Source organism: Hemicordylus capensis, chromosome 3, assembly GCF_027244095.1.
Source record: "Hemicordylus capensis ecotype Gifberg chromosome 3, rHemCap1.1.pri, whole genome shotgun sequence".
Classification (NCBI taxonomy): domain Eukaryota; kingdom Metazoa; phylum Chordata; class Lepidosauria; order Squamata; family Cordylidae; genus Hemicordylus; species Hemicordylus capensis.
In genome coordinates this window covers 231367137-231373647 of record NC_069659.1, presented here as the reverse complement: position 1 = coordinate 231373647, position 6511 = coordinate 231367137, and the positions used below count along the sequence as shown (strand labels likewise).

The 6511-nt window shown below is 45.4% G+C and overlaps 1 long non-coding RNA gene across 8 annotated transcripts in view; it reads left to right on the top strand.

Moving 5' to 3' along the window:
* The window catches only part of LOC128349396 (uncharacterized), a 36811-nt gene that overhangs the window by 434 nt on the left and 29866 nt on the right, over positions 1-6511 (top strand). For 7 of the 8 annotated variants that reach the window (XR_008318795.1, XR_008318799.1, XR_008318794.1 and 4 more), the window contains exons 2-4: positions 201-333; positions 1818-1999; positions 4687-4751. This is a non-coding gene — a long non-coding RNA (uncharacterized LOC128349396). The remainder of the gene's footprint in view (positions 1-200; positions 334-1817; positions 2000-4686; positions 4752-6511) is intronic. The other variant, XR_008318796.1, reaches the window with a different exon arrangement.

Here is a 6511-nt window from a genome sequence, read left to right as displayed (position 1 = left end):
AAATCTTTAAAACTATTATATTGAGGATCGAGATTTTTGTAAGACAAACTGAAAAATACAGATTTTCTGGTTTTACGTGTAAAATACGTCTTCTAACTCCCCTGAGGGGAGGGGCCACCTCAGGTGAAACATGGTTGCTGGATGGTGGTAGGTCCCCTGCCTGTGCCTGACTCATCTTGTCTCTTCTCTCTTCCCCTCAGCAAGCGAGTCCCTTGTCAGGCAGCCTGAAAGAGGCAAAAGGAAGAAACGGAGAATACCATATCCTTGGCAGCTTTAAATGGCTCTGCCCAATTCAATCAGTGGCAAGGACTGCTCTGTTGTTCTGTATATCAGGTGAGCTGAAGCTCATGAAATCAAACTTTGCTAAAGAAGCATGGGAGCTTATTTGTCGCACAAGGAGTATAATAAAGAACAACTCTGTCAGCTTATCTCCTCCTTCGCAGTCTGGGAGTACTTCTAGATTCACACCTCTCCCTGGTTTCTCAGGTTGAGGCAGTGGCCTGGGGTGCTTTCTGTTGGCTCCAGCTGATACGCCAGCTGCGCCCGTTTCTCGAGATCAGTGACCTCAGAACAGTGGTACATCTGTTGGTAACCTCCAGACTTGACTTCTGTAATGCGCTCTACGTGGGGCTGCCTTTGTACGTAGTCCGGAAACTTCAGTTGATTCAGAATGCGGTAGCCAGGTTAGTCTCTGGGTCATCTCGGAGAGACCACATTACACCTCTGCTGATGGAGTTACACTGGCTGCCAGGCAAAAAGGTTTCCAGGCAAAATACAAAGTGCTAGTTAAGCCCTAAACCCTAAACGGCTTAGGCCATGGGTATTTAAGAGAGTGTCTTCTTCACTACAAGCCCCACTGCCCACTGAGGTAATCTGAGGAGGTACGTCTCCGGTTACCGCCCGTTTGTCTGGTGGCCATACGGAGACGGGCCTTCTCGGTTGCTGCCCCGGGACTATGGAATGCGCTCCCTATTGAGATACGATTCTCCCCATCTCTGACAATTTTTAAAAAACTTTTAAAACCCATCTTTTTACTCAGGCTTTTTCAGCTTCTTAATATTGTATAGGTTTTTAATTCTGTGATTGATTTTTAAATTGTTAGTTTTTAATTGTTTTTGTGTGTTTTTATATGTGTTTTTAAACTTTTTTATCATTGTGAACTGCCCACAGACACAAGTGTGGGGCAGTATAAAAGTGTAATAAATAAATAAATAAATAAATGTCTCACTAACTAAACAGGAGCCACGTGGTGTATAAACCACATAGATGAAAAAGACGACATGACTAAATGAACTCAAATAGGAATGCTCAAAAACTCACCCCCAATTTTATATACACCAACTCTGGATTATTATTATTATTATTATTATTACATTTATATCCCGCTCTTCCTCCAAGGAGCCCAGAGTGGTGTACTACATACTTAAGTTTCTCCTCACAACAACCCTGTGAAGTAGGTTAGGCTGAGAGAGAAGTGACTGGCCCAGAGTCACCCAGCTAGTATCATGGCTGAATGGGGATTTGAACTCGGGTCTCCCTGGTCCTGGTCCAGCACTCTATATATATAAAGATTATGTATAAAGATTATATATAGATATATAAAGATTATAAAGATAAGAACTCTTTTGATTACATTTAAGTGTCATAGAGAACTATATATGTTGTATAAGATCCTTTGCAACATTTGTATGTATTTTACTACGTAGAGTTGGTGTGTTATTTCTGTTCAGATATGTGTACCATATAAAATTGAGGGTGAGTTTTTGAGCATTCCTATTCTAGTTCATTTAGTCACATTGTCTCTTTCATCTAATTAGTTTACCTCCTCAGGCAGAACAACCACCAGCGGCAGTGAGAGTAGCACTGGCAGTTGGCCTGTCATCACCATCACAACAGGTCGTATGTCCCCAGGTCCACCTAACACCTACCGTATGAAACCGCCCCACAAACACCATGACCGGGAATCCAACAGAACCACCACCAGCCTACCAGAATTCAGGTACTAGTCCTTTGGGGCACCTGGTAAACACCCATTCTCCCATTCGGACCAGGGCACAGAGGGAGCAAGCAGCAATGGAACGAAGAAGGAATGAGTTCAACTCTGATTCAGACTTCCTTCAACTTCCATTGTTTGAACTCCCTAATCTTCAATGCAGGCTGATAAGTGGACATTCCCCATAGACCCCAGGAGATATTAGGAAGCAATCATAAAAATCCAAGGAACAATTAGAAGTAGTAATTCAATGCTATAGGCCAGCTTGGCAAGACTTAAATCAGCTCTTACGTTTAATAACAACTACTGAGATCAGACAGCGCCTGTATACACAGTCACATTGGTCTTCAGCTGACCCAGGAAAAGGTGATGAATGGTTGCATTTGAATGGGAGACTGCATGTGAGCGCTGTAAGATATTCCCCTTAGGAGATGGGCCCGCTCTGCGAAGAACATCTAGTTTCTAAGTTCCCTCCCTGGCATCTCCAAGATAGGGATGAGAGGGACCCCTGCCTGCAACTTTGGTGAAACTGCTGCCATTCTGTGTAGACAATACTGATCTAGATGGACTAATGGTCTGACTTGGTATCGGGGCACATCTAGGTCATTTTGGCTCCTGGACTGCCTCTGGTGTGAGGCCCCCCAAACCTACTTTGGGGGTCTCCTGCACCTGCCCTGCCATGCCAAACTTTCCTTTAAAAAAAAAAGTGGTGACTGCTGCCGGGGGTGGGGCGGGTAAGCCCAGCCAGCCTCTCTAATGAACTGCGAGGCACACCTGCGCAGTTGTGAGAGCTTGTCGCAAGCCTGTGACGTCGGTTCCAAATGGGGCTGCACTGCATTGGCAGTGCGGACAGAGTGACTCTCCCTGCCCTTAAAAGCAGGGAGAGCTGTTCCGGCCACGCTGCTAACACAGCATGGGGCGCTCTCCCTACCAAATGGGGCCTCACACCCTCACAGAAGGAGCTGCCCCGCTGTATTGGCAGCAAGACCAGGAGCGGCTCTCCCTGCCTTTAAGTCAGGGAGAGTCACTCCATCCATGCTGCCAATGCAGTGCAGCCCCGTTTGGAACCGAAATAACACTCCCCGCCGTGTCTGACCTCAGATGTGGGGGCGTGCCTGGGCCACACTTGCGACCCCTGATTGGTGGCGGCCCGGGTTCTTCGAACTTGTTCGCCCAATGGTGGCTCCACCCCTGCTACTCCTGCTATAAATTAGCTGGGTCGAGATCTTCTAAGCATACGGTGCTCAGTAGTAGCTAAAGCTAAGCTGATCATTGTAACATTTGCAAGAACAATGAAGGTTCTCATTGCTTGTCAGACTTGTGCAGTGTGTCAGTAGCTGCTTGCACGTATTGCTAGAATCTGACTTGTATAAATATGCTTGGAGAACTCTGATCTTGGCCTTGAGCCTAATAACTGCTTGGCAGCTATTGGCACTTGGCCCGGTTCAGCTAAACTGTGATTCTTTTAGTACTAAAATAAAGTCTGATTGAAGGTAATCAACTAAAGAGTGAAGCTTTGTTTCTTCCACAAAAACATCTATATAAGAGCTAGTTCCCAACATAATGTCACATTCTAGTGTGACCAGAAGCAGATACCAAGTCAAGTATATGCAGAGAGACGCAGGCATAGCTCTTAATAGTTATGCGTCACCACAGTCAGAGAACAAGTTTAGCTCCCATTCCAATAATTTTCCCAAGCAGACCCGTTTACTTTCTGCAATGTAAATGGCTGCCACAAATGAAGGGAAGGCTTGTCTATTAAGGGCTGAGAGATGTCTCAGGCCTACACCCTTGCCTTTGAGGTTCTTAGCAGTCCCGCACCCTTGGACCATCATTCCACCCCCATGTGGAGGAATTTGCCCATTGCCTTCAGGAAAAATGTTAAATATCACTCCTATTTCACTTCCCTTTTATATATCCAGAATGGCTTGGCCTAGAGTTCTGAAATTGGGCACAGATATAGGATAAGTTAGCAGGACACTGTTTTTATCTTGAAGCAGATTGGTCAATCTGTTGATTTTTAATGATTTTTTAAATTTAATCCCCCCCAAAAAAAGTCCTGTAAGTGGGTTGTTTCATGGTAGATACTTACAAAAACTTCTGGAACTGAAGCCCCACCCTGGACCATCATTCCGTCCCCATGTGACGGATTCTGCCCTTTGCCTTCATTAAAAAGTGCAACATGCCTCCTATTTTGCCCAACCCTTTACACTTCCAGTATGGCTGGGTTTAGAGTTCTGAAATTGGGCACACATGTACCCCATGATGGCAAGATTCTGCTTATCTGATTTCAAGGAAATTGGTCAATCCTATGATTTGTAATTATTTTTTTCCTTACTGCAGTAAAGCTGAGAAAAAGAGTGGTCTCGATCCATAGAGTACTTCACACCTAGTGAAAGTGTAACTAACAGTTACATCTGAATAAATAAACAACATTATTATTTTTTACAAATGCACTATACTCAAGTTGATTTGTGATCCAAAAGGTCTGCATGAGAACTGTGAAGCAAGGGGCACGTGTTTCGGTTTTAATTTATTTTCCTTATGAATGCACTATATGACCAAGTTGGTTTTGTGTTTGAACTGTGGAGCAAGAGACACGTGTTGTGTCCCAGTTAGTTTGTAGATGGTCAAGAAGTTGTGTGAATGCACTGAGGCTTACGTAGTCCTTTTTTCTTTTTTCTTTTTGGCAGATTCACTCTGGCCCAGATCTGTGGATTTGTGGTAACGATCAAGAAGACGTATGGATCCTTTGGAGGTTGTGTAGTCTTTCCCCCCTCCTCCAAATGCACTTTGATCTGTAGATTTATGGTGTGTGTGTGTGTGTACACACACACACACACACACACACACACACACACACAGAAAAGGATGCTTATGAGGTGGGACGCGTAAACTCATTAGGTCTAGGGCCCCAAATTACCTAGCTGCACTTTTGCAAGGTACCCAAATGCTCTGTAGTGTTTTCTTGACATCAAAACAACTACACAGTATCCCTTTGTAGATAGCTGCTCTGTTGTTGTAGTTATTTCACACTTCTAGTTTCCTGTGAGTTGAAAAGGGACAGGAAATATCATTCCACATTTGTGCAATTCAGATAAAACCTTGGAGTGCTTCTACCTAGGCTGACTGTTGCTCATCCACACAGCTCACAGGTCCACAGTGAGAGCTGCCAACTGTGACTGAAGCTATTCCTGGAGATTGTTTCCCCCGCAATATGTTTTCCCAGTATTTTTCACAATTTCAAGCCATTAACATCTCCAAGATTGCTTTCAGTAGTCACCTGGAGATTGATGCTGATTCCTGGAGACTCCAGGCCAATCCTGGAGGGCTGGCCACCCTAACCAGGTAGGTGTGCAGTCCACATGGCTGGCTGGCTGGCAGCACTCACTCTGAAGATTTCCTGGCAAGAAAAGTACCTGCCTATCCATCACACACTTCCTACACCCCTAGGGTGCATGGTGTTATCATGCCAAGCCAGGAATGAGGAAGCCTGCTGGGTGCTTCCCAGATTACACGTTACAACAGGGATAAATTGCTTCAGCTTGGCAGGATCAATTTCAAAATTATCCCCAGAACCTCAAACTCTCACAATGGGGAAAACTGCTACTTTTTTGCGACACACATGCAATGTTGTAGCACTATAACGCAAAGAGAAAATCCGAAAGAAGGCATCAGAAATGACAGCACCTTGCTGTCAGTGCAGGGACTGCGGTATCAAAACACAGGAAGTACGGAAGCATACTTAGCAGATCCGTAGTGACACTGTTGTAGGGTTTAATCTGGAAAGCACCCATGAATGAGAAAGCTGCTAAGTCAAAGAGCTTACAACTACAACTGAGGCCTAATTTGCAAACAAACATCTCCAAATACTCTAAACAGCCCACAAAACCAATTATGAAGATAGAAAGCCAGCAGGGGAGGGGGCTTCCATTGCACAGAGTGCTGCATGGATGACTGTTTGCTCAGTGAGCAGAAGTCATGGGTGTGTGCTCGGTGCAAGGAGCTCCTGGCTTCAGGGAACAAGTTTGTTCCCTTGAAACCAAGGTGGCGGATCTGGAGAAGCTCAGAGAGTCAGAGAGGCACATGGATGAAACCTTCAGGGATGCGATAGAGGCATCCCACTCCCAGGCTGATGGCTCCTCTGCTGTCAGGGAGAATGAAGGTCTCGGGGAAGGAGGACATCATTCTGAGAAAAAGGGAAATGTTCCCTTAGAAGGGACCCCTTCCGTGGATGATGAGACCATATCCTCTTGCACAGGGGATACTCCTTCAGGGGGTGGGAGCCTCCTAATTGTGGATGATTCGATCATTAGGGGTATAAAGAGATGTATCTGTGACCCGCATGCAAACTGCATGGTGACTTGCCTGCCTGGTGCGAAGACTGCAGATGTTATTGTGCATCTAAATAGGCTGTTAGGCAGCGCTGGGGAGGAGTTAGCTGTTGTGGTGCACATTGGTACCAACGATGTTGGGAAATGCAGTCGGGAGGTCCTGGAAGCCAAATTTAGGCTGATA